General features: G+C 38.6%; 2 long non-coding RNA genes and 1 pseudogene across 2 annotated transcripts in view; 1 reads left to right on the forward strand and 2 right to left on the reverse strand.

Moving 5' to 3' along the window:
* CLLU1-AS1 (CLLU1 antisense RNA 1) overlaps positions 1 to 26947 on the forward strand; it is a 175163-nt gene that overhangs the window by 43480 nt on the left and 104736 nt on the right. The window lies entirely within an intron of this gene.
* The window catches only part of LOC103795350 (uncharacterized), an 85055-nt gene that overhangs the window by 18496 nt on the left and 39612 nt on the right, over positions 1 to 26947 (reverse strand). The window lies entirely within an intron of this gene.
* Positions 562 to 12677, reverse strand: LOC144577734 (mitochondrial carrier homolog 2 pseudogene; annotated as a pseudogene).

Below are 26947 nucleotides of genomic sequence, written 5' to 3' on the forward strand. Positions count from 1 at the left end.
CTTTGCACCACCTGCTCACTCATAACCCTTTGTAGTCTGTTTTCCCCCAATATTAAATGAATATTATAAAAGTACATCACACTGTGTAGAAATCAACACTTTCTGCCATAATTCTGTGCATCTAGGACTATAGAAATGTCACTGTCTCTGCCCCACATCTTTAAATCACAACAATAAGTCTTCCCAAAGGGGACCTTCTAGAAAAACAAGCTATTTCCTGGGCTCATATTTCCCTGTTTTGGTAGCATGCACCAACAATCTATCTATGAAGTATATATTGGGGAGTAAGGAGGGCATCCACCAGAAAGACCATAGTCGTTGACAGCCATAAGATTAGAGACAAGCACAAAGGGACAGGTCAACATGCCAGCAAAAATCTTGTGACAGCTTGGGAATAACTTTTCTTTTTTTTGAGATGGAGTTTCACTCTTGTTACCCAGGCTGCAGTGCAATGGCGCAATCTCGGCCCACCGCAACCTCCGCCTCCTGGGTTCAGGCAATTCTCCTGCCTCAGCCTCCTGAGTAGCTGGGATTACAGGCACGCGCCACCATATCCAGCTAATTTTTTGTAGTTTTAGTAGAGATGGGGTTTCACCATTTTGACCTGAATGGTCTCGATCTCTTGACCTCGTGATCCACCCGCCTTGGCCTCCCAAAGTGCTGGGATTACAGGCATGAGCCACTGCGCCCGGCTTGGGAATAACTCTTTATTTCATTCATGTTAGAAACCCTGACCTTCAGTGCATAGGTATTGATGAGGTAGGCCAGTGAGCTACACAACCACAAAGAAATTATGTCACCTAGGAGGCAAGGAACCAGTCCTAGAAAAAACCCTAGGATTCTCTCTTCCTGAGAGATGGTTATGAAGTCACAAAGTCAACAGTACTTAGGTCCTTTGCCAATGAATTGTACCACAGGTCTCAGAGTGACCACATGGAAGGGATGTGTGATCAGGGTGGCAGCAGAATGAGTCATCATCTTTCAAGTTGTCTCCTTGATACCTTGATAACTCAGTCAAGGGAAGATGAGATTTCTTTTTGCACATATCCAGGTCCTAACTCCTCACCTTCATCACCCTCCTGGGAATGCTGTCACACTTTTCCATGGGCCACAGTTTGATGCCTTAACACAGTGTTGGATGAAAAACCCATACCTCTCATGGATACTGGCAACGTGCTGAGTGTAACAAAAGGATTGCAAAACTGAAATAGTTGTCATCTCAAAATATTGCATCCTATTTTTGGAGGAAGAGATTCATATCCCACATGAGCAGCTGGGACAGGATGGTGAGACCAGAGCCCAGGAGGACATGACTGGCTGTGTCTGCCCTGATGGCACCTGCTGCAGTCTGGTTTCTTTTTAACCTTTCTAATGAAATTACTCTGGCCAGTGGTTCTCAACTTGGGGTGATTTTGTGTCCCAAGGGGCATTTGGCAATGTCTGGAGACAGTTTAGGTTGGCGCAAATGGGGGATGGACAGGGAAAATGGGGTTGGTCCTGTCATCTAATGTTTAGAGGTTAAGGATTTTGCTAATCATTCTTCCATCATGTGCAGGCTGTCTGCCACAGCAAAGTTATTCAGCCCTATGTGTCAGTAGTGCCAAGGTTGAGAAACTTGCTCTAGACAAAAGTCGCCATTGACTTCCTCATGGCTAAAGCCAAAGGACTGTTGCAGTTCTTATCATCTTGACCTCTGTGAAGTGTGGGGCACCAATGTGACTCGGCCTTCTTAAAACCATGCCCTCCTTTAGCTTCTCTATCACCACTCTTTTCTGGGTAACTTCTTACTTCTCTGAGAGCTCCTGTTCATCATCCTCATTTGACTACATGTTGAATATAACTGGTTTTTAGAGATCCAGCCTCAATTTTCTTCTTGCGTTCCTTAGATGATTTTATTTACTACCATGACATTAACTTCTGAATATACGCTGACGTCTTCTAAGTCCATATCGAAACTCACACAATCTCCTGCCTATTTAACATCTCACATATGCCAAACTGAACTCATGAGTGCACTCCCCTTCCTTCCTAAACTATGTGTTTCTAGTTCGTTAGCCAGGGATGGCTCTACCACCCATCCAGCAGCCCAAATCCAGAAACCTGGAGGGGACTCCTCAGTCCTCCTTTTCATTTAATCAGATATTCAACAAATCTTCTCCTATTAGTTCTTTCTTGTTCATTTCTCTTGAATCTATCTGCTTGTCTCTGTTCTCAATCCAACCACCTGTATTACTACAGCAGCCTCCCAACTCCTTTTATTAACAAACCTTTTTCCCATTCAATCTATCTTATAAGTTGTATTCATAATGATCTTTCCAAAATACAATTCAAATTAGATTTGTATCTAAAATCCTTCAATCCTTTTCCTCATCTAAGAAAAGGCTAAATTTCTAGATGTGGCCTAAAAAGCCATTCATGATGACAACCTCTGGAAACAAAGTCCACATCTTATTTATTTTGCTATAGTAAAGTACTCAGTACATATTAGTGGGATACATAAATAAATGAAAGAACAAATTTCTGAAGAAGAAAGCTCTCATGCCTGGGTGTAGTGGCTCACACTACATGGTTCATCACAAAGTAATCCCAGAACTTCGGAAGGCTGAGGCTGTTGATCACGAGGTCAGGAATTCGAGACCAGCCTGGCCGAGATGGCTAAATGCCATCTTTACTAAAAATACAAAAATTAACTGGGCGCGGTGGCAGGCGCCTGTTATCCCAGCTACTCGGGAGGCTGAGGCAGGAGAATTGCTTGAACCTGAGAGGAGGAGGTTGCAGTGAGCCAAGATTGCGCCACTGCACTCTAGTAGCCTGGGCGAAAGAGCAAGACTCCGTCTCAAAAAAGGCTATCACATACATGTGTTTCCTTGGTGACAAAAGCTAAAATTAACTTTGTATCTCTCCTTCGTAATTATGTGAGTACTTTTCTGATGAATCCTAAATAGGAAACCAATGTTATACTGGATCTGGACATCATGAGAAGTAGGCTCAAAGTTGAGAAATGAAAATAAAATATATTTTAAACAAATGCTTACAAGTGAAATTATTAAGCCAGTTTTATACCTTGAAGGTTTTGATACATGTTTCCAAATTGTTTTAAAAGGTATGGTTCATGTCTAAAGCACCAACCATTGCAGGTTAAAATCTTTGAGAGTGAAGTATCATGATGTCTGCAACTAACTTTCATATTGTGCAGCAAAAATGTTATATATATTACATGTATAGACACACATATTTTTATATTCATAAACTCACAGATATACACACACATGCACATGTGGAGAAAGAGAAAGAAAAGAGACAGAGAGAATGTGACAAATAATAACAGGATAGACACATTAGGGTTTGTCAGAGAAATAGAACCAATAATATGTATATGTGTGTGTGTGGGTATGTATGTATGTATACACACCCACACTCCTACATATCTATAAAGATTTATTATGAGGAATTGGCTCATGCAATTATGGGGGCTAAGAGGTCTCATAATCTGCCATCTACAAACTAGAGACCAAGGAAAGCCCATAGTGTAATTCCAATCCAAGCCTGAAGGCCTGAGAACCAGAAAAGTTGATGGTGGTAATATAAGCCCAAGGGCAGATCAGTGTGCAACTCAAGCAGGCAGGTAGGAAACAAAAAGACTGAAATCCACCTTCACTCTTTGTTCTATTTGGTGGAAAGGCAAAGGCCCTCAGCTGATAGGATCAGGCCCAACCCCACTGAGGCAGGGCAAATTTTCTTTACTGAGGCAACTGATTCAAATATCAATCTCATCAGGAAGCCTGAAACTCAGAAATGTTTAATTTGGGTTCCACTTAGCCCAGGGAAGTTGACACATAGAATAGGTGAGGGGTCTGTGAGTGGTCATCTTACTATACTTTTAGATTTTCTACTGGTTTAAAAGTTATCAAAAGAAAATCTTAGTAAAAAGAGCACCAACAGCAGTGTTTGAAGTTGTACAATTTTAAACAATCAACATTTTAACAACTTTGAAAGAACTTTTGCTGATTTAATAAAAAGAAAAGCTGTATATAATTTTTTGATTTCTTATAAAATTGAATCTTTTCATGTTTGTTGGGAATTTTCTTTCTTCTTTTGTGAGTTGTCTTTGCCTATGTTTCTACCGAAGGGTTTGTTTCTTTATGTAATATATAAAGCCTATATATATATTACATATATATAAAGTATATTCATAATTTGATTGATCAACAGGTAATCCTGAAGCATATATTTTAATGTAAGAATTTCAAATGTGATAAAGAAAGTGCACAAACCAATGGAAAAAGGATGAATTGGAAAATCTGGCAAATTCTCTCTCACATGCAAATATGTGGGGTTTTTTTCTTTAAACCGTATCCTACACCAAGATAAATACCAAAGTTAATGCTGTAGAATTAAAATGTTGATTGCAAAAAAGTGTGAAATCCTGAAAAAGTTAAAACAAATTAGGTAATTATTCATTGATCTTGGGCTTGAAATCAGGACTTTGAAAAAAATGGAATAAAAAGCGAAGAAAAAATTGGCAGTATATTTGATTGCATACAAACTTAAAAATATATGTAACCACCAAAGAGTTAAAATCCTTAATATAAAGGGCACTCTTGAAATCAATGGAAATAATAATGTCACAATAGAGAAATATTAAAATGAAACCCCCAAACCAAAAGGAAGATAATTCAATAATAAAAGAAGAAATCTAAATGTCTTAAAAGCATCTGAGCAGATATTTTTAACAGGAGAATATAAGGTACTGGTTCAGTTGGCTCATGGCAGTTTGTGTGAGTGAAATTCAACCTTAGCTGTTGGCAGTCCAGTAGTAACTGGCAGTAATGCTTGCAGTAATGTTAACGTAATACAGATGACTATCTATCATTCAAAATGCTTGGGAACAGAAGTGTTTCAGATACTGGACTTTTTGCAGATTTTGGGAATATGTGCATATACATAAGGCATTATCTTGGGGATGGGACCCAAGTCTAAACATGACATTTATTATAGACCTTGTACACATAACCGGTAGGTAATTTCATGCAATATTTTTTGACAATATCATGCATCTAACAGAGTTTTGACATGAGGTCAGATGTGGAATTTGCTACTTGTGGCATCAAGTTGACCCTCAAAAAGTTTCAGATTTTGGAGGATTTCATATTTAGAATTTTCAGATTAAGGATGCTCAACCTGTACTCAGCTTTCTGTTAGAAAGCACAGCCCACGAGAGCTGCTGATCATCCAGACATACTTGGTACTGGTCAGGCCCTTAGTAATGTGATCATTATAGGAATCCACCCTTTAAAATGCACACGTAGAAATTAGAGAGGGTTTCCTAAGGAGCACTACAAAAATAATTATGAAGAAAATCAAACCAGTGAGGAAAAATTAAGGAGATTATATTTATTTAGTCTGGAGAGGAAAAAGCTAAATGGTGAATAAATAAATAGTTGCCCTTAAGTATATAAGTATAAGAAAAAAGATTATCCTAAGGAAAGCTCAATATTCTATCTCTATGATACACTAAGAGGAATATGGTTAAATTGCACTAAGAGACTCTAATTAACATTAGGTCTTGTAAAACTCCAGGGAAGACTAACAAAGAAACAAAGGAACCCCTGTCTTTGTATATCTTTCTGAGCAATTTAGACAACTGCCTATCTTGTGGCTTCATTATAGAATAGCAGGTGGCTGGGCCCTTGATTACAATTATAGGTTTACAGAATCTTAGAGTTGAAAAACAGCCTCAGTAGATTAAAGTTTCTCTTTTATATGTTTGTAGATTTCTGTTGCCACCCACTTACCAATAGCATATACAAAGGAAAGTATAAGATGTGAAGCTTTGCAGGTTAGAGTTCTATCACCGTTAAGTGACTGGAGCTTTCAAAAGTGCCTGCTCAAATAATGCGAACAGATCTTAGTTGTATGGCATGAAAAAACAAACTAGGGCAGTAAACTAGGGCAGAACACTATAGTATTGTGATTCTTCAGTTGCTTTTTAAAGGTTATAGATGAAAACTAGTCTTTTATCCCAAGAAAAATGGGTATGAGTACGGGCACCCATTAGTGATACCCAGGTCCCTAAATTCAGTGATCAAGATGGAGAGTGTGGTACAGTGCTCACGAGCTCTGCAGTTGAATTTTTTACATTTTTATCTACACTGACATCTGACTTTTTCTACTTACTAGCCTGTGATCTTAAGAATGTTACTTAAATTATTCAAGTCTGTTTACTCATTTCTAAAATGGGGATAGCTTATGTTATGCATGAGATTCTTTCTTGGTGAAAATCAAGTCACAAGAAAAAAAAAATTAAAGAAATTAAGAAGTAAATCACCTGACAGCAGAGACTATACAAAAGTGTTATTCCAGTTGCAAGTTGTGATCCAATGCAGGAGTTTGGTAGTAAAAATTGATTCAATATGTCATAATTGATGTTAAAAACTGAAATAGAATAGAAAATATTCATTACACTTAGTAATGATAGATACTGCTTTGAATAATGCATTCTGTATTATATGTTTATGCCTATGAGAGAGTTGTGGAACACTTGTGTACTTGGTAGCAATATAAAATATTTCTGGCTGGGCATGTTAGCTCATGGGTGTATTACCAATACTTTGGGAGGCCAAGGTGGGAGGATTGCTTGAGGTCAGGAGTTCAAGACCAGCCTGGACAGTGTAATGAGTCCCCCGGCAGTGTAATGAGACCTCTGTAGTGCCAGCTACTCAGGAGGTTGTGGTAGTAGGATTGCTTGAGCCCAGGAGTCCAAGGCTGCAGTGAGCTATGATCACATTACCTAAGTCCAGACTGGGTGACAGAGCAAGACTGTCTCCAATCAATAACTAACTAAATAAATAAAATATTTATTGTGGATCATGGTTTAAAAAAGCCTTATAGTTATTACAGTTCATTATTTTTGTGTTTTTTAATCTTAACTCTTTGTTTTATTTCCCTAGTAGTTGTTATAGGATCATAATATACATTCCACCCCTCCACTGTCTAGTCTGAAATAATATTACACTACCTCATAAAAAAAGTAACAATCCTATAACAATATGGCTCCAACCATCTCCTCTGGCCTTGGGTGCCATGATCTACATACATTTTACTTCTACGTACATTACAAACTCTACAAAATATTGTCATCGGTTTTGCTTTTAACAGTTTACTTTCCACCAACTAAGTTGAAATAAAAGAAAAAGAAAACGTTCGAATTTATGATCCCTGGTGCTCCTCAGTGTTCCTTCTGGATCTGATCCTTTATCTTCCACCATCTTTGCACAATCTAAAGTCCCTGTTTAACATCCTCTGTAGTATGGGTCTTCTAACAGTAAACTATCTCAGCCTTGATAATCAGAAAACAACTCCATCTCATCCCCACAAATAAAGGGCAGCTTTTCTGGTCATAAAACTCCAGACTGACCATTTCCCTTCTTCAGCATGTGAAAGCTGTTGCTCCATTGCAGTCTGGCTTATTTTGCTTTGGATGAAAAGCCAGAGAACCTCCCCATTGTTATTCCCTCTATGTAATGGTCACCTCTTCTATTATTGAAGATAAGATTTTATATTTTACTGGGTTTTCAGCAATTTGACCATAATGTACTTCTTTATTATTTGGCTTGTGTTCATTCTGCTTGATATTTATTGAGGTTTTTTTGCTCCTGGGGTGGCTATTTCTAATAAAATTTGAAGGCTGCTCAGCCATTACCTCTTTAAACATTTCTCTTTCTCTTTTCATTCTGAGACTTCAAGTGCACTAGACTAGTTAATTTAATCCTTTGGAACATTGATCCTTCCTCCCTCCCTCCCTCCCTCCCTTCCTTCCTTCCTTCCTTCCTTGAGACACGGTCTTGTTCTGTTGCCTGGGTTAGAGTGCAGTAACATGTTTATAGCCCACTGCAGCCCTGAACTCCAGGATTCAAGCAATCCTCCTGCCTCAGCTTCTTGAATAGCTATGATTACAGGTGTGCACCACCAAACCTGGCTAAGTTTTAAACTTTTGTTTTTTGTAGAAATATGGTCTTGCTATGTTGCCCAGGCTGATCTTGAACTTCTGGCCTCAAGTGATCCTCCCGCCTTGGCCTACAGATATGTTGGGATTACAGAAGTGAGCCATTGCACCTGGCCTTTTTTTCCCTTTTAATCATCTTCGTCTCTGACATTCAGGCTATAAAATCTCTACTAATTTATTTCAAGTTCATTTTTACTGCCTTCCGAAGTGTACAATCTTTTATTAGTTTGGATCCACTGAGTATCAGATGCTAAGATGGGGTTAGACTTCCAAAAGATATATTTGTGAAATGTCTGTGAAGGATTAAGGAACAGAAGAAAGTAGAGAAAACCTTCAGACCATGATTTAAGTTTCATACCTGTGGGAGAGAAAGGAAAGGAAGGAGGATTGTGTAAAGTCTAGGATGGCTGCAAAGGTCTAAAAACAGTTTTGCCAGATTGATGGGAATTTCTTAATCAAAGTCACTCACTGGAGACATCCGGCAGCTCACAGGAATGGGCTTGCATTAATGCCTTTATCATTCTCAGCTATTGGCTGGATCAGCCTGTAGAGTCTTGTCTTGGTGAGAATGATACAATAGATGCATAGAACAGTAACTGTGCTATCAGTCAATCTTTCTCCCCAGAGTAGGAGATCTGAACAGTACATGCTTATGACTAGCCTGTTGTTCTTCAGTTTCTTTAATAAATATTTTATTAGATATTATATTCCTGTTGTCCTATAAGGTTCCACTTGGCTCTTTTTTAATGTTTCTATTTTTTCCCTAAGAAAACTCTATTTCTTCATTAATTGCAATCTACTTTTCCTGTATATTTTAAAATATACTTATAACAATTGTTTTAAAATCTTTGCTAATTCCAATAGTTGAATCATCTATTGGTTTGATTCTAGTGACTATATTTTCTCTTAAATATGAGCTCACATTTTCCTGTTTCTTTGCATGTCTTATACTTATTTAATAGTATTCTGGATATTGTATATAAAAGAACCGTGGAGACTGAAGTACTTTGTTTTTGTGTGTTGTTTATTATCCAGAGAGTGTAACTTCTGCTGAAGGAACTAATTGTTTGGCTATGTCCTAGAAGGGGGTTGAGCTGGTACTGAATCATAGCTTTAATTAAATTGAATTAACCTGTGATTATCCAAACTCCCAATCTCTTTTGCAGACTTTTTTAACCATGTTAATATTTAAACTGGAAGGAGGTGGGGCTGTAGCTTTGCCTCAGGATTCAGTCTGACATATACCTGGAATCCATGCATCATGAGAACGTGAGAGATTATGTGATTATGTTCTTTTTCCAGCCTGTTTTCTACTATCTCTTTCTCACTATAATTTGGAGGTAGGGACAGAGGAGAGCACTGTTGGGTTGAGCAATTCGTTTTTAATCTGGGACTCTATCAGACTCTAGTTTTCCCTGCCAGCGTTCACTGTTGAATAAGGGCTGGTTGATTTATCCTCCTGTATTAGTCTGTTCTCATGCTACTATTAAATACATACCCAAGACTGGGTGATTTATAAAGGTAAGAGGCTGAACTGACAAGCAGCTCCACATGGCTAGGGAAGTCTCACAATTATGGTGGAAGTTGAATGGGGAGCCAAGTCACGTCTTACATGGCAGCAGGCAAACAGGATGTGTGTAGGACTACTGCCCTTGGTAAAACCATCAGATCTCGTGAGGCTTATTTACTATCATGAGAACAGCACAAGAAAAAACAGCTCCCATGATTTAATTACCTCCTACTGGGTCCCTCCCATGACATGTGGAGATTATGGAAACTAAAATTCAAGATGAGATTTGGATGGGGACACAGAGCCAAACCATATCACCTCCTTCACTCAAAATCTCCTGAACTACAAGAATCTGGTTTCTCTGTCCATCTGGATAGAGAATAGGTCCTCATCTGCAGGAATGGGAACTTACATACTCTTTCCTCATTTAAAAAGGAATTGATGGCTTGTCTCTGAAATTCAGTTCATCAAGCCTTACTTGCATCTGCCACTTACTGCTATTCTCACAGAAACAGACTTTTTATTTTATGCAGGCTTTCCTTATTGGTACTATAGATGTAAAGGTCTTTTGTGTCTTTATATCTCTTACTCAGAAGCAGAATTAAATACTATTTGATACCTGTTGTCAAATATCAATGGACAGCATTATATTACAATCTTTGTCTTGGTTCGTTCAGGTTGCTATTACAGAGTATCATAAACCAGGTGGCTTATAAACAACAGAAATTTGTTTATCATAGTTCTAGAAGCTGGAGCATCCACAATCACAGTGCCAGCAGATTCACTAATGAGGGCCCACTTTTTGGATCATAGGTGGCTGTCTTTTTCTGTCTTCTCCCATGGCAGAAGGGATAAAGGAGTTTTGCTGAGTCTATCTTTTTATAGGAGCACTAATCCCACCCAGGAGGGCTCTCCTCTCATGACTTAATTACCTACCAAACACTCCACCTCCTAATACCATCATATTGAGGATTAGGATTTCAACATAAGAATTTTGGAGTGACATGAACATTGTCTATAACAGTGTTATGTCCTCGACTTTGCTACATTTTTTTAGTTCATATGAAACTATTTTCAGTAGGTTGCAGCCTTTAAAGTGATGATAAGAGTCTTTGGGAAGTTTACTTTGTATTTTTAAAAATACTACTGCAAAATCTACAATAGCTAACATTACAAAGAACATCATCAAATAAAGAAAGTCACTTATTTTCTCAGAATGAATTCTTAGAACAGAAATTGCTGGGTCCAGGTTATGGGCATTTCAAAGCCTCGATAAATACATCACCAACATGCCTTCTGGAAGATTTGTTCCAATATTCACCTTAACCAGTGCTGGAACAGATATGTTTTCCTCTGATCACACCCAATTAAAAAATCATTTTATGGTAAGTCTCTGATAGTTTAAGAAGATTCTTCCTTTGAACATTTCTTTTTATGACTAGTGAGGATGAGCATCAAAGTTGGTGTCCCTAAGTCCTTCTGTGAAAGGATTTTTCTCTCACTACTTCTTTAACCTCTGCCTCCTCTGCTCTTCTCTGACTTCTCAAAATTGCAGCCACATGGACCTTATTTCAGTTGCTCAAATGGGCCAAACTCTTTCCTGCTTTGAACATTTTACCTGTGTTCTTTCCTCTGAACACTCCATCCCCAAATCTTTGTATAGCCAGCTCCTTGTTATGATTCCAGCATGACTGCAAATGCTACTTCCTGAGTTCTTCCCCAAGTTTCTGTTCTGAAGAAGCCTGGTCTCTTTCTTCAAGCCATTTATCAAAATTTGATAGTATCCTACTCCATTATTTATCTGTTAATTTTCTGTCTCCTACCACTAAGAGGTAAGCTGGCTGAGAGAAAGAACCTTGTGCATTTTGTGTACTGTTGCACCCCCAAATTTAGAAGAGTGCCTGTCATATAAGAGATACTCAAAAAATGCATTGGGCTGGGCATGGTGGCTCAAGCCTGTAATCCCAGCACTTTGGGAGGTCAAGATGGGAGGATCACGAGGTCAAGAGATCAAGACCATCCTGGCCAACAAGGTGAAACCCCATCTCTACTAAAAATACAAAAATTAGCTGTGCGTGGTGGTGTGCACCTGTAGTCCCAGCTACTCGGGAGGCTGAGGCAGGAGAATTGGTTGAACCCAGGAGGTGAAGGTGGCAGTGAACCGAGATCATGCCACTGCACTCCAGCCTGGCAACGGAGCGAGACTGTCTCAAAAAAAAATACATTGAATAATTTTTTTTTTATGTTTACTGAAAGTTTGTATTTATACTTTGAGGAGTGCTTTGGACTGAATTGTTTGTCTCCTATATTTATAGGTTAAATCCCAAGCTCCCACTGTGATCATATTTGTTGGTGGGGCCTTTGGGAGATGATTAGGTATATAAGGTCTTAAAGGTGGGCCTCATGATAGGATTAGTTTCCTCATAAGAAGAGAAAGAGACAACAGAGCTCTCTTTCTCCCTGCCACATGAGGATACAATGGGAAGGTGGCCATCTACAAGCCAGAAAGAGAGCCCTCACCAGAAACATTTCATGCGGGGACTCTGACCAGACTTCCAGCCTTCAGAACTGTAAGAAAATCAGTGTTGTTTAAGCCATCCTGTCTACAATATTTTGTTTTGGCAGGCCAAGAAGACTAAGACAAGGATCATATTAGCACATACATTTTCCTTTGTTATTGGGATCTTTAGCTTTTTCTTTCCTTTTTCTTTTTGTGAGATATGGATTACTCTTTTAATTTTTCAAGGGATTTTTAGAGAATTGATGAGTGAAGTCCATCCTGGAGCTGCACCTCCCGATGCATCTCCTGATTCACCAGGAAATCTTATTGGTCTATGCTATGAAATGATGGATGAGGTTGTATGGCTCATTTATCTACAGTTAAACTTGATGCTATTTAGTGTTAATAGACTATTATTCATTAAAATTTGGCACCCAGACAGAATTAAAGGTCAGAGGTCAACAAGTATGCTTGTTTCAAAACTTCTCTGTCTGGTTCTTCCAGGTGCTCATTCCCAGTAATGCTTGGTGATCTGAGAGAGAAAGAGTCACTGTCCCCTCTATGTTTTCTCAGGACTGTTTGACTAACCTTTAACATAACCTACTTTTTGCTTGGCTACTATTCTCCCTTTCCAGAATGCCGTCTTCTGCTTTTTCTACCATAGTGAACTCCACCAAAACCTACCTCATCTATCATCTCTTTTGAGAATCTTTTCCAAGACCTTTTAGAGCAGGAGTCAACAAACTTTTTCTGTAAAGGGCCAAATAGTAAATAATTTAGGCTTTGTGAGCCAGTGTAGTGTGAACACTGCCATAGATAAGACATAAATGAATTTGCATGGCTATGTTCCCACAAACATGTAATTTACAAAACAGGTCAGATTGTAGTTTGCTGACCTCTCTTTAAAAGAATTAGTAGACCTACATTATTGTGCTTTTAAAATTGTTAGTGTTTTGTTGTTCATTTGGGCTACTTTGAATATAGTTACATTGCATTTTGCTCTGTTTCTGGCACATACATTGGGAATGCAATAATTCTTTGCAGAAAAAATGAAAGGAAGAAAATATAACTGTAGAAAGGGAGAGACAGAAGCAAGTGAGAAAGTTACTGTATCTGATCAAATAAATAATGCTAATGACTAAACAGATAAAATCCCAAACCTCCATGTCTTAACACAACAAAGAGATTTATTTTTTTTTTTGTTTATATCATAGTTTAATAAGGAATAACACGATGAAATGGTAGAGTCTGTCCCGCAAAGTCATTCAGGAACCCAGGTCCTTCCATCTAATGGTTTTACCATATGCTCTAAATCATCAGTCCTCTCCATTCAGCTAGGTTCACAGGTGGAAGGTTTTTATGGCCGAGGACTGGATATGGTGCCCATCACTTTTGCTCACATTCTGTTAGCAAGATCTCAGCCACAGGTACCACCCAACCATAAGGGAGAAAGAAAAATATGTTCTAGCTTGGCCTAGGAAGAAGAGGGGAATATGGCTTTGGTAAGTACTAGCAGTTTAGTTTTGGTTGCACAAAAAGAAGGGAATGAAGGTTTAAAGCAGTGTATATGGGAAAGCAGTCAAGAAACTGCTTTTCACAGGGAAGAAGCAGAACTTTCAACAATGGCATACAGGTTAATTTTCTCAGTGGAACTTTGCAGCACTCATGAGTGTTGTCATGTGCAGATAATAACTATCTTAGATAAATACAGGTGTGCTAATGTGGGAGGAAAAACATTGATTGGCCTTACTCCAAGATACACCAAAACACTATAGCAGATGTATGGGGATGTATCCACCCTCAGTGTGGGTGAGGATACTGGCATAAGTTTAGTTATTTTAAAGCCCAAGGTACAATTATCAATCTACTCAAAACAATTTTATCCTAATTTAATTTCAATTACACTGAGTCTATTTCTCGGTAGCTATAATTATGTCCTTCACAATAAACCCACTGGACATTTCTCAGAGTTATTGAGAGTAATTTCTTGTCAGAGTTGGTGGGAAGTAGGGGTAAGGATGAGAAGGTAAAGATCTTATATATAATAAAGCAGTTTTAAAGTACTGCATGAAAGAAAGACATTGATAAATAGTATGTGGTAATTACAATATTCTTATTATCATTATTTTAGTTTATTGCAGTTGACTTGCTTATGGAGTTAAAATATCAGTAATGGTGTTTGCCTAAGGGAGATTAATCTACAATACTTTTTCTTTATTAAAGGATTACAGACAAGCTGTTTTCCTGGTGATGCGAAAAGGGATTGTGGGTTCCTCCCAAAATTCTACTTATTTTAAAAGTCTGGTTTTAAGTGGGCTTTCCAGTAGAGTAGATAATTTGCAGATTGCTGCAATTTAGCATTTGTTCCTGGGCATGAATTCCTGCTGTCCCTGTGGTGGTTTGTGGTGCAAACAAAATATATCTGGAGTAAGATTTAGGCTCCTGAGCTGAGACAGCTTGAAGAAAGCCAGAAAGAAGGTTGGAAACAACAACAACAACAACACCATCCTTTCACCTGCAGAAGAATGAAGCATCTTAACCAAGCCGTTTTCCTGCAATAGGCCCTACACTTCTTCCATGACTGCTTCAGAAGTACCTAGCACTGGTCCTACTCGATTTCCAGCAAGGTCATCAGCATTTCACAACTGCTGTCATGACTCTGGTTCCATAGAGGATATAAAATCCTCCCTATTTACATACTGTAGAGCATGGATGTAATTAGCTCAGTAACCAGGCTTGGAAGTTCAGCAAAATGGGTTGTCCTGACTTCTGGTTTCTGCCCTGTCTTTTCTTTTAGGACATGAGTTATCTTGGCTGTCACTAAAAAAATGAATCGAATGCAGGTGTAGTGAGAATGAGTGAGGGCTGTAAATTTTTTTTTCATTGTTGAGTTTTCATTGTCTTTGTATTTAAGGAATTTTCATGCATATCTAAGAAAGTAAAATATACTATTACAAAAAATGAAAATTGTGTACATATACTATCAAAGAATGATTGTGTTAACCAAAGAAAGAAAATACCGTCATTAAATAGCTATTTTGGTAGATTCACATTAAATAGCTACTTTGGAGATTCGATTTTGGTTTGGAAAGTAGAAATTCACAGGAGAATTCTCAGGGAAGTGGGTGCTACATTAACTGGGCACTTGGAGACACAATAGCCTCTGAGTAAATGATAGTCATTGGTAATGATTGAGTGTGCACCATGTGTTGGGGTCTGTTATTATAATCCTATGACATGTTAACTATAGTATAGGTATTGTGATTCCCATTTTATAGATGAGAAAACTGAGGCATAGGGAATTTATGGGTCTTGTCTAAGTTTGAATAAAATAAGCTCAGAGCCAGAATTCAAACCCATCCAGAATGACTCCAGGATGCCTCTGGATTACCTCTCTTAGACTCTATTGCCACCATGTTGGCATATGGGTTCCCTTCCCTGGGTCTCTTTTCATTTTCCCCTTTTTAAGGGTATAGTTCTAAGAAAACGAAAGGACTATCCTTTTTCATATAATACTCACAGCTTTTCCTCTCCTATTCAGATAGCATCCCCAGCTCTAGGTGGAAAGGACAGCTTACTTATCAAGGGGGTTACAGTGTTTGCAGGCTGTACTGAGTTAGAGTATCTGAGAGAGATAAGGAGACCCCAGCCCAGTGTCGAAAGGGGAAATAAAGGGCCTTCTCCCCTCTCCAAATGCCCCCAAAGAGCTCCAGAGCAGGTTAGCTGGGATGATTGCCTTGGAGCAGCTTGAAGAAACATTTTTATTGAGGATAATTAGAGATAACTACTGTCCACCCCCTGTTCATACACACACACACACACACACACACACACACACACACATACACAGTACATGATAGTCATATATGTTTGAATGTTTATATTTCAGGCATTAATAAATTGAGACTGGGAGCATTGTGGTTGCATGGAACAAATGAAAATTATTACAGCTTGATGTGGTTTGGATCTGTGTCCCCACCCAAATCTCATGTCGAAGTGTAATCCCCAATATTGGAGGTGGGGCCTGGTGGGAGGTGATTGGATCATGGGGATGGATTTCTCCTTCAATACTGTCCACAATAGTGAGTGAGTTCTTGTGAGGTCTAGTCACTTAAAAGTGTGTGGCACTTCTCTGCCTCTCTCTCTCAGTCCTGCTCCTGCCATGGAAATGCCTGCTCCCACTTTGCCTTCTGCCATGAGTGAAAGCTCCCTAAGGACTTTCCAGAGCAGAAGCCATTATGTTTCCTGTAGCAAACCCGAACCTCCTCAGAAACAGAATCCCTAAGCTTCCTGTAGTGAAGCCTGTGAAACTGTGACCCAATTAAACCTCTTTTCTTGTTAAATTACCCAGGCTCGGGTATTTCTTTATAGTAGTGAATGAGTTAATACACAGCTTGAGTGTTTCTGCCCTTTTTGCACAAGAAATAAGAGAAGTAATAGTCTAGGACATGTAGCAGGATTTCTTTCACTTTTGGTGTCAAACTACCCTAAAAGAAATTTTAAGAAATACACCTGTAGAAGCATAAGTTATATGATGTGGATTATTCAAGTCAGGGAGACTGATGTGTAAGAAGTGTGCCAGATGTGTTCATACAGATAAAAGTAGTTTCTTCCTGTGGTAAAGATTGAAAGGTTATGTGCTCTTTCCAATTTTCTTGCCATAGCTAATCAAATTTTCTTTGAAATAAGACAAAGAAATGATAAATGTTTCAGCTGATGGATATCTTAATTACCCTAATTTGATCCTTACACATTGTATGCACATATCACAACATTACATGTACTCCATAAATATGTACAATTATTGTGTATCAATTTAAAAAATCTAAGAAAAATCTTTGAAATATTTTATAGAGGCTGATTAATATTATTTCCAAGTGATCTTCATTGGTAACAGATCATTGCCCTTTTAAGACAAATGTTATTTCTTTAATAAGAAGAAATAATCAGGAGTTGAGATTAAACAAAAATAGGGGTAACAAAAGTGATAAGACCTTTGGTGAAACACAGGGTGTGGCTATAATAAAATCAAATTTACTTGTGTAAACTCATTGCTCAGAAGACAGTTTCCAGAAAGTGAATGATATATGAACAATAAAAATTGTGTGGAATTGTGGCAGCACTGAGTCTTTGGCCCCTGGAGGTGGTCATTTAACCAAAAAGCATTTTTTTGTGCATCTGAAGACTCACTTTTGTGTATATATCATATATACATAAGCAATAGTTCTAGTATAATGCAGATTTTATAATAGGAAAATGAGTGCATTATAATTGATAAAAGAAAAGTCAAATGAAGTCAGCAACTCTGATTTAGAGACAATTTTACTATAAAGTTCTGTCTTTCTATTTTGTACCTCATGTATAACCCTTGGCTTTAAGACATTCCAAACGAACAAGAGTAATACAAGGTTAGTCTGAGCAGAAAACAAATTATGGAGTTCTCTTAATATTAAGCTTACTACATGAGTAGCAAGTCTTTTTTCCCCATCGCACAGAGGGGTCAAAGAACATACTTTAAGCATTTCTACTAAGACTTCATTTTTGAAATTGCTTCTGGATTTGAAATTTCAAAGGTTTACTTTAGAGTTTTGAATCCTATTTGAAAGTTTCGCATTTTATGCTTGTTACTCCTGTTTGGTTTTGGAAAATGGTGTTTGTTTTCCAAGTGACAGGGCAGAAAGAAAAGCTGTGGACTAGGAACCAGCGGATGAGGGTAAAGTCCTTTCTACATGTTTGTTATTGCTAGATTTGTCATGTTGAACAAGTTCCTCTGTCTATCTGGTCCTCAGTGTTCACATCATTAAAAATGAAAGCAATAAACTACAGGATGTCTAAAATTTCACTTGGTTCTAACCTTCAGTAACTTGGTCATCTAAAGTTACAAATTGGGTGTTTGAGGTTTTTAATAGCACACATGTCCCAAGACATAGACCTCTGACTTTCAAGAAAAAAGCCAGCTCCATAAAACCATTTTTATCCCATTAATGTTTGATCTGGGAGAGAGAATGACTTAGCCAAGCACTCACACAATCATTATTTTTATGCTGAAGCAACTTAACAGCTGGTTTGTCTGTTTCTTGGTTGACATACACAGGAATTAGTATCATCACATGCTTAGTGTATTGCTTAATTGATGAACTGTAGTATTTGTGGAGTGGCACATTTTACAGTATTCTCTTTTTTGATGATTTTAAACTACAGAGCTATTATGGAAAGTCAGCTCTCGTCTATGTGTATACATAATTGACTTTGAATTTCTGTGCATATCAACCTAATTATAAACATTTTACACTGGACTAGGGCAATTCAGAACAAAAGTCATTCATTATATTCATGGTTATGACATTGCAAACTGTTTATACTTTTTGTTAGGTTTCAAAAATGTTGTATATAAAACCGTTTTAGCAATCTCTAAGTTCCTAACTCCTCCCTCAGGGCTTTTTTACTATATTACAAAGCTACAAAAATAAAGTAAAATAGTTGCTGAAAGTAACTCAATATTACTCTTCAGATTATCAGAAAACCTTTGCAAATTCTGACATCATGGTACATAAATCTAACTGCTCCTACTTCTGGTTTAAATGTGACTGAGCATGAGGTTTCTGTATTGTGTATCAATATGCAGTTTCCCAAAGGTAACTTTAGTGATTAAACAGTAAAGCTAGCTTTGCACATACACTTTGCATTGAATATTTTAGACTGACATTTAGGAGGATGGCAATCTTGCCTGAAAATATGGAGTAATCCTTGGTACTGTACACCACAATTCAAATTCAAGAATATTGGGGCAGGAGGGGGTGTTAAACTGGGATTCACCTTGGAATAGAAAGCTCATAGCAAAAAAGCTCTTTAGTAAGATCATTCATACTCTTAAACTGCACATTGTATGTGAAGGTTGAATTTATGGTCCTAGCAAGCATCAAAGAAAGCTTATGAAACTGAATTGCAGTTGTTCATGGCCAGCTAACCCTGGGGGAAATAGGAATGCACTTTGGTATCCTTAAAAGTAAGTGTCAAAACTCCTCAAATTTCAAGTGGCTTTCAGAGAATTTTTCAAGCTTTAGAGGTTTTCAGTTAAGCACATTCTTTTAATATTGTAGAGGTGTGGACTGAACTCCTAGAAACAAGTGTAGGTTTAATTTATATTTTGCTTTGAAAATATAAAAATATATTTATAAATATAGATAAAAGGATATATCTATTTATTATACCCATATTTATCATCTCTGCATCTTCCAAAATGACCATGAGCAGATTTGGGGCAAGGACAAGGAAAAAAGACAAAACATGGAAATGAAACAGGAGTGGATAAGGTAGACTGGAGGAGGAAGGAATGTTGTGAATTCAACTTTATATGCTTGGCAAATGGTCTGTAAAAACTATTTCTGTCTTTACTAAGTTTCTTTATATTTCTCTATGAGACATTACTATTAAAAATGATATGATGATGAGCTCTGACTATTCTTGTTTTAGTATAAATCACCAGATAAAGATTTTTTTTCCATTTATTTTTTTCTTCCCAGGAAAGGAAATCCCCTTTTAGTTGGCAGGAATCTATTGTTAGTTTTCCTTCTCTAAAATAGAGCCCTCTTGGCACATCCAGCAGAGAACTACAAGGCAAACAGACTTCAGCATGTTTCATGTCGGTGAATGCAGAAGTTAGGTCACTGACTTCAATGGTTGAGAACTCCACTTTCTCCCTTCATGACTGCATTTGTGCCTTCCTGAAGCTGTGCACTTATATAAAAATGAGGGATGACCTATTCAATTGGAACAGACCATTTTTTCATTCAGTGTACAGTTCAGAGTTTGAGTTCAATTAGATACAGTTTTTGTGATGAAAAGTGTGTCAGTCATCTTTTGCCGGGCTATGCTGAAAGAACAAGTGACTCTCAAATCTCAGTGCCTTGTAAGAGTAAAGCTAATATTTTGCTCATCTTCCATGACTGCTGTCAGTCAGTTGTGACTGTCCCTCATCCTTTTCACATTGGGATCCAGACTGATAGAACACCTCCATCTGGGGATGTGGTGGGCCTTGTGTCGGAAAGGAAATGATGGAATCTCACCATGGCTCTCAAATCTTCTGGATATGTCACTTCTACTCCCATGTCATTTGCCAAATGAAATCACATGGCTGACTGACAAAAGGATAAAATTCTCCTACATGGGGAGACAGTGGATATTTTGAAAAATAATACACTCTATCAGAGGAAGTGTGAAACAGAATTGTTTAATATCTTGTTCTCTGCTGGAGGACTACAATGCCAGCTTGACCCGAGTCTTGCCAGTCTTTCTCACAATTTATAGCTTTATCTTTGTGACAACAAAACAGAAAAGCTGATGAGCAAGATTTGTGGGCAAAATATTTTGTTGGTACTCAGGGTATCAAATATAATTCAAAAAAGAGGTGTCATGAAGAGACCTTCAGATTATATATAACCCAAAGACTGTCTTTTCCAGGAAGCCTTCCTGGATTGGCTCACTAGTATACTACTTACTAATAAATAGCATATTGCCTACAATTGAAAGAATTGTCTGTTTATGACAATCCCCCTCAACTGTCCCTACTCCATCAATGGGCTGTTCATCTTGTGCCGATATGAAATGATGAACACAGACTTTGCTGTTTTTTTCTTTTATTGGTTTGGAAGTTATCTAAGAGCAGAAGTTACAATGGAGTAGAGTAAAAGTCATTGCCTCACTGTGAAGTTCTTTAAAATTATGCCAAACTCTGACTTGGTTCTTCTATTCACTTCTCAGAATGAGAAGATAATTTGGTTTTAAGACCCTTTATCACTTACCTTCCCTCTCTCCAAGAAAAAGTGGAAAGCATGGGCAACATTCATTCATTCGCTCAACAAAATATTGAGTGCCATTATATTCTACACAGTAAGCCAGGTGCTGACTGTGTCACTGGGTGCTGAATGTTTCTGCCCTCAAGGAGCTTACCTTTTAGTGACAGTAACCCAGGCAAATTAAATAATCACACAAAAATATTGGTATAAACCATGATCAACACCAGCAGAAAAACTTACATCACTCTAAGAACATAGAAGAGATCGGACTTCTTTTGTGTCTCTGTAAAGACTTCTCTGAGAAAATGACAGTTGAGCTGAGATCTCCAGGAAGAGTGGTAGCTAACTACATGAAAGAATAAAGGGAAGACGATTCCATGGAGGCAAAAGGCATGATCAGAGACCCTGAAGTGTGAGGAAGGGAAAGAGGCCAGTTGGGTAGCAGCATAAAAAGCAAAGGGGCACACAATGTGAAAAGCAGGTAGTGTTAGTGTACTCAAGGCCTTGTACACCATGTCAAAGGTTTGGGTCTTTATTCACTGAAAGATTTTTAGAAGAGAATGACAAGAAAAAATTTGAATTTTTAGATGTCACTCTTGCTATCATGTGAAATGGATTGGAGAGCAGCAAGTGGATAGCAGGATACCAACAAGTCTTTTTCAGTAATGACAATAAGGATTTCTGCTCAGTACAAAATTGGCATCTGAAAGTTGGATGGCGCACAGCCGATATTCTGGATCTTATTCATTCTAGCAATTAATTTTTAAAACTTGGACCCCAATCCATCAGCAGATTCTTAAAAAAATCAGATTTAAATTGGCTGATGGTTTATGATTTGTAAGCCTATTCAAAACAAATCTCTGAAATAAATAATTTTACCTGCACCAAGAGTATAGGTCTATGACTCTCTAATGATCATAACAGATGGGCTTCAGAGAATTCATGAAGCCCCTGAAATTCCATGAAGATTGTGAGTGCTTATGTTTATGTGTTTTTCTAGGAAGGAGGTCTGTACATTTTTATTGGATTCATGGTCCTTTGAAAGTTAAGAACCAATGATTTAATCATTACTTGACCAATTATTGTTGCTCCATTACCAGAATATAGTTCTGGGTAAAACATCTTAAACTGGTGGAAAAGGTTAGCTGACTTCCAAAGGTTTGGGCTTCTGTTTCCTCAGGATGAGTGGTTGCTGGTAAGTGCAGCGCAGCCAGAGACTATATTTTCTGGTCCTTGTGCATCTGCTGAAGGTCATGTGACCACTTCTGAACCAATAGAACATATGCAAATATTTTGATTGGTATTTGCATGTAAAGTTGGGTATATATCTGATATGACTTTTTCCATAATTTTGCCACCTTCTCTACTGACCTTGGATACCTCGTTTTAAAAATGGCAGCATAGCCGGGCACGGTGGCTCACGCCTGTAATCCCAGCACATTGGGAGGCCGAGGAGGGTGGATCACGAGGTCCAGAGATCGAGACCATACTGGTCAACATGGTGAAACCCTGTCTCTACTAAAAATACAAAAAATTAGCTGGGCACAGTGGCGCGTGCCTGTAATCCCAGCTACTCAGGAGGCTGAGACAGGAGAATTGCCTGAACCCAGGAGGCGGAGGTTGCGGTGAGCTGAGATCGCACCATTGCACTCCAGCCTGGGTAACAAGAGCAAAACTCCATCTCAAAAAAAAAAAAAAAAAAAGGCAGCATCACAAGATGAAAGAATTATTGATTCCTGAGTCATACAGGCAGCCAGGAGAGCTGTCCAACTATGAACACCTGCACTGGATTTTAGGATTAAGAGGTAAATTTTATTATCTTACGCAATTGAAACTTACGGTTATTTGTTAGAGCAGTTAACCACCCTGACATACTAAAATAATATCTCACACATGAAGACAGCAAAATGGGTATACTGGCCAGTGAAAATTCCTCTTTGGATGTCTTCCTGAAAACAAGGAGGACATGGTTTCTTTGTATTGTTTGCAATGTGTAATTTACTCTGAGCCCAAATTTCTCACACATTCTGAGTGTGGTTGCACAAAAGAATGATGACCATAGATAGCTAATTTAAACAGCTTTAAACCACATAAGAACACTTTTAATAAAGTCATATATAGAGACATGTTTTAAGTGAGTGAAGATATTCATTCATTCATTTATCTAACAGAGTTTTAAAAATTGAGTTTACTTGATATGTTTTAAACTATACCTAGGATTTCTGTTTTAAGTAGGTATTATAACATGACAGACACATAGCTTCCTTTCCAAGAAGAGTTTATTGCTTATAGTTCCCAAGAGAATGGGGCACAGGGGGAAGCACCAGGATTGCTTTGAGGGAAGAAAGATTGAGGGGAAAGAGTGGGCATCAGCCTTTATTTAGGGTTTTATGGGAAGGAATGGGGGAGGCAGGGTAAGCAGATTGAAGAGCGTGGACCCTTTGGACAGGCTCTGAGCTACAAGACTAGTCTCTAATTGTCCAGTACCTGGCTCTGGGTGACTTAAAGCAGGACGATAATGTTCTGTACTGGAGGAGACTGATAAAAGGATGGGATGAGGATATGGAGCCTGGATTGGTTGTCTTGCATATGAAAGGTGTGTTCTAAGCCAAGTTGTTTAGTATTTCCAGGAATTAGCCAACCCTGGGAGGGGCAGTCCATCCCTGGTTTGCAAAGCCCCAAGATGGCAAATCATCATGAAATATAGAAAATAAGAAACATAGTTAATTGATGATGTACCATACCTAAGCACCAAATGAGAAGCTGGAGTCTATGTAAATCATATTCACCAAATCGTTACAAAGATTTACCTAACATTCAATAGCTCTTTACCCTATTCTTCTGCACCATAAAAGTCATTTTGAGCACTGCACATTTCTAATAAAATTATTCATGTAAATGCACTAAGTTACTTAAGATGAAAATAAAGATAGGGACATTTCAAATTAGTAAGAAGAGATTCTTGAAGGCTTGTCCAAATATGTCAGGATTGAAATTGGAATTTATCTTGAAATATGAACCTGAAAACTATGCAGAGTCTGCTGTGGTTCTGGACAATAAATACAAGCTCCCTTAATCAGTGTCTTTAGTCTTCCCCACCCCAAAAGAACAACAGAGTCCAATGCTTTAACTTTTCAGAGATTCCCCACTGCCTACTGCCACTGTTTTCAAATTTCAGTCATTTATAGACCACCTTCTCAATTTTTGATATATTTGTGTAGCACCTCTTTTGGTATAGTTTTATTTTTTAAAAAGATCAACTCACCATGGTGCTTTTATGTTAGCTTCCTCTTAAGCAGTCTTTATATCTGAGTAATTGTGGATTTTGTGTGTTAGTTACCATTTTTTTTCTAGTTTGTGTAAAACTAGAAAATCAGTACATAACTACTACAAGTCTTTAAAACATTGTTTGTGTACCGTGTAATGACACATTGGTTCCTACCAGCGGTACCTATGCTACCCTTGGGAAATCCCAGCTAGGAAGACAATGTTCAAGGCTCCTGAGGATGGAGCCCCTGATTCCCCCTTCTCTACCTTCTTTTTCAATTGTCAGGGAGTTTGTCAGGACTGTCAGTCCCAGACTGTGGTATGCGCCCTCTTGCTTCCACACTTGCCTGAACAGGTTCTGGGTCTTGAACACTGCAGTGCCCCACCACAGACGGGCCTCTAAAAGTCCCTCACAGCTCTGTGCCAGGACTTCTCCCTGACAGCCCCACACTTCCCTCCTCACAGCTCCAAACTTGTGCTGCCTCCAGTTGCTGCATTTTATTTTCTTTTTACTTGGTGCCTTTAGGATGATGTGTAGGTGTTATTTTCCACTAGGAATTACGTATATTTTTATCCCTGGATGTTGCGTTTTGGAGATTCTTGGTTTCAATTCTTAACTTCATGGGCCAAGTCTATCCTATCCCACCCATTTTTTTTTTTTGTCCCAGGTTCCCAGAACCCTGGTCAGCATAAAACACTGCAGACTGCTCCAGTTACCCAAAGTGAAAACAAGGCTTTTCCATGGCCACTCCCTTTGTCTGAAATGCCATTCCTCTTCCTGGCCTTTTGGTTGTTCCTACTTAGCTCTCAAAAAACAATTTCAATATCCTCACCTCCTGGAAGCCTTCGTTGCCCTTCCTAGTAGGCAGAGTTGTATGTTTCTTGTTCTTTTTTATCACAGTACTTACTATAATCGCTGTAATTATCGTTCTTGAATCTCTCTCCTGTTTGTTTGAAGTTGTATAAGGCAGGGAATATATTTTAGTTATCTTTGTTTTCCTCACACTTAACACAAGGCCTAGTATATTGACAGTGCTTCGATGATGTTTATTGAATGCATGAATACATTAATAAACTTGGAATGTATTAATTTATTCACGTACTTTGGAATAGAACTTTGACATTTAGCTCTTGGGTATGGGAGGAGAAATGTTCCTAACAATAGAATAATGTGAGAAATGAATAGGCATTGCGTTTCCCCCCATCCCCCACTCCACTCTCCCATCCCTCATCCCTACCCCCACTTCTGGGTACAGCAGACCCATGGAATAGTGAGAACTTTAACTTACAAGAAGAAGCAGGAAGTGACCTGTGACCCAGGGGTGAAAAGTTACGTTCACACCCAGTCTCTGGAGATTCACTAAACTAAGCCCTATAAAAAATTTTGTTAGGGCTAAAAACTAAGAAAAACACTGAATATTTACACAGTACATTTTTCCCTAGTTTAAGCTGAAGGTAAAAAAAAAAGTGAAAGGGGGAGTGGGGAGTCAAAATTAAATAAGCCAGCTGGTTTAACTTCTCTTTTTACGTATTTTCCATTGCAGTCCTCTCTTAGTCATAAAGCCTTTCTCAACCACTTTATGCTTTTCATTTGGCTGAAATTTTTCAGCTTTTCCTACTTAAAAAAAAAAAACAGGATTAAAGGTTGAGTATATTGTGGGTTTATCTTCTCTTTCTCTTTTATCCTCTGCCCCTGAAACACACACACACACACACACACACACACGCTCACTCTTACTCTCACTCTTTGACGGTATTTATTAAAACCATTTCTGATAACAGCTACCCAGAAACAGGATCTCTGCTCTTTTTTGAGAAACAAAGCCCATATTTCTCGAGGTGCAAAAAAGATTCCATGTTCCTCCCCACTTCCCCCAGCTGCCAGTGTCACACGGGTTCCCCAGCCCACTTGCAGGCAGGGCTTCCTAGGAAGCAAGAGGAACAGCTGCTGAACAACAATAGCTCCTAAGGAGCCAATACACAGACAAGGCCTAATGTTCCTGCACTTTTCCACCCCTGCTCTAGCCTAAGAATGAGTGTTTTGATGCTGGGCTGCAAGGGGAAAGAGGAGGAGGATCAGGGAGGCTCCTTTTTCACTTGGTCTTTTTCTGCCCTTAAAAATAAAAGAGAGGGGCCAGGTGCGGTGGCTCATGCCTGTAATCCCAGCACTTTGAGAGGCCGAGGTGGGCAGATTGTCCAGGAGTTCAAAACCAGCCTGGACAACACACTGAAACCCCACGTCCACAAAAAATATAAAAATTAGCTGGGGAGGGTGCTATGTGCTTGTAGTCCCAGCTACTCAGGAGGCTGAGGTGGGAGGATCGCTTGAGCCTGGGAGGCAGAGGTTGCAGTGAGCTGTGATTCTGCCACTGTACTTTAGCCTGGGTGACAGAGCAGGACTCTGTCAAAAAAAGAAAAGAAAGAAAGAAGGAAGTGTTCATTGAGGGAATTTTGTTAGTAATTTTCTTCCTGTCTCAAACAACCAACAAAAAATTGCATGATGTGTGTGTGTGTGTGTGTGTGTGTGTGTAGCAATTCAATTTTAAGAGGGGTTGCTCACTAAACATGGCCTCTTTTTCTTTCTTTTGGAGGCTGGGTGATTTGCTCAGCAGAGGAGACTCTGGCTGGAGTACTTCCAGCTGGTCACTGATCACTGCACTGGGACGAGCTGGCCAATGAGGGGACTTTGGACCCTAGTAGCAGTCTGGCATTTCCAAGTGGGTACAAAGAATTAACATCATAAAAATCAAGTAGGAATACACACACCCTATTCAGCCCTTAGACAGGACCACCCAATAATGCCTTTTGCTGTAGGATATTGAGGGGTTGTTTTCTATAGATGTCTCTTGGCCTGGCCGGGAATGTTTAAT

Source organism: Callithrix jacchus, chromosome 9 (assembly GCF_049354715.1).
Source record: "Callithrix jacchus isolate 240 chromosome 9, calJac240_pri, whole genome shotgun sequence".
NCBI classification, from domain to species: Eukaryota; Metazoa; Chordata; class Mammalia; order Primates; family Cebidae; genus Callithrix; species Callithrix jacchus.